Here is a 2,311-nt window from a genome sequence, read left to right as displayed (position 1 = left end):
CCCTTCTTTCCCCCCTCCCTGCGCCCCGACCAGCCCGCGCGCCCGTCTCTCGCTCCGCACAGCCACTCCTCCCCCTCCCGGAGGAGCGGTTGGGAGCCGGGCTCACGCAGCCCGAAGCGCCCTGGCGAGAGCGCGCACCGGCGCCCGGCACCACAAGCTGCAGCATGAGCCCAGCGCGCGAGGACTGGAGTGCGTGTTTACCCAGAGCCGCGCGGGCGGCGGGCAGGACTGCGGTGGGGGCGGGGCCCTCAGTGTGTGCTGGAGTTTGTCTGTGCAAATACGACCTCACACATCCACGTGTGCCCACCGCCCGCTTGTCCAGTGGGGGAGGGGGGGAGAAGCCCACCCCCTCCCAGCGGGACCGGACTCAGGTCACGGTGGCTACCTGCTGCAATCACAGTCCAGCAGGGCCAGACCCCGCCCGTGCTCCCATCTTGGAAAAGTTCAGTGTCCCCTCCGAGCCGTGCTGGCATCTCACACCTCCCTCTCAACCCCTTCACTTTGTCTCCCTGACCTGTCTCCATCCCTGTGACCTGCCACAGAGTGCCTCTAACCACTCCCTGGCCAACCGGAATTTCCAAGTTTAAAGCCTTGCAGAAGAGGCAGCCTCACATCTTCCCTGACTACCTAATAACAGCACACTGCCAGGAAATCATTCCTGATGGCTTCCTTCAACTCTGCCTCCAGTCATTTCGGCTCATTTCCTCTTTTGTCTTTGAAAAGAAACCAAAGGGCTAAAGACACAGCACTAAATAACCTCAGTGCTTAATATACATTTGTGCAATAGGTACTGGAACTCAAGATGGTGACAGAGGCAAAACCTCTTCCAGCTAACTGCATCCTACCTGAGGCTCTTGCAGAGACCACTTCTCTTTCTCGGTGTTGTGCATCCCTAATGACCACCTGCATCTGTAGGGTGGAAACTCTCAAGCAAATAAAGTTCAGATGTAGTCACTTACTGCTGTGTTCAATATAGGCTGCTAATCCTCAATCTCAAATGTGAATTTTAGTTTTAAGAATTGTGGAAATTGGGATGAGGGATGAATGGGAGGAGTTTTTTTTTTTTTTCTAAATATATGGGAGAAGCTCCCCCTTTTCCAGGCAAATCAGGAGAAAATAACAGAAGGGAATGGTGAACTAGAGAAAAGGATGGAACCAGGTGAGTGAGCATGTGCATAATCCCAGCACTCTGGAAAGCTAAAGCAAAAGATTTGTGAGTTCAAGCCTAGCCTGGTCTGTTTAGTGCTTTAGTGAGACCCAGTGTCAAAATAAAAAGTGCTGGGAAGGTAGCTCAATGTAAAGGCCCTGGATTCAGCATAAAGTCCCTTCAAACTAACTCTCAACTTTAGGTCAAGGCTTTGGATCTGGTAAAAATATCAACAGAAACAGCTCCCAGGCAGTACAGAGACAGAAGATGGCAGAGTCAAAGACGCACCAAAAAGTGGAAATACTATACTAGGACCTTCCCTTCTGTTCAGCTTCAGCACGCATCCAGGTTCTCTCCTCACTGGCCTGAGGAGCTATCCCAGCCAAGAGATAGCTGCACCTAAGACCCCATCACACTCCTACACAATCTAGTTCTCAAAATTTGGGAGCAATCTCCTTCCTTATCGATTGAAAAGGAAATGAGCTGGAAACTAGAAAAGAATTGCACATTTGAGATTAATGGATTCTAATTAGGCTCGGCATGGTGCTGCACACCTGTTATCTCAGCAATCAGGAGACTGAGGCAGGAGGATCACTGACTGAGAGGTTGAGGCCAAACTAGGCTGTATCATTATAGTTCAAAGCCAGCCTGAACTATACAGGTAGACTGCCTATATATATTCTAATTAGAGAATTAAAAGTAGAGCTAAGGAATTTCCCAGTGTAGGGAAGTATTGTGTTTAAACTAGGAGAGATAGGGAAGAGGCAGGAGATATTCTTCTAGAGTGATCGGTCATCACTTCTGGTCAATACAGTTGCACATCCAGTCCTCATCCCCTAAATTCTAAATCATCTTAAGAAAAGGGTCATTTGTGCTGGGGATGTAGGTCAGAGGCAGAGCTCTTGCCCAGCATTTATAAGGCTCTAATATAGCCTTCAATATAGGCTGCTAATCCCCAGCACTTAAAAAAAAATTCATAAAAGAGAAATTGAGGTCCATCTAGCCTAGTCTCTTCCATTTTATAAATGGGAATACTAAACCTAGAAAAATTCTGGTGTCTCAGACAGTGACAAAGTTCAAGCTTTCCTGTGCCTTTTGTTTTCTGCGGCTCTTTCACTTTTTTAGTCACCAGTGTTGTGGTTAGTCTCAACCTCATTCTCTTGT

The sequence above is a fragment of the Cavia porcellus genome, unplaced genomic scaffold (assembly GCF_034190915.1).
Source record: "Cavia porcellus strain 051 isolate PalLab524CR breed Dunkin Hartley unplaced genomic scaffold, mCavPor4.1 scaffold_8, whole genome shotgun sequence".
NCBI classification, from domain to species: domain Eukaryota; kingdom Metazoa; phylum Chordata; class Mammalia; order Rodentia; family Caviidae; genus Cavia; species Cavia porcellus.
This window is presented reverse-complemented; position numbering follows the sequence as displayed.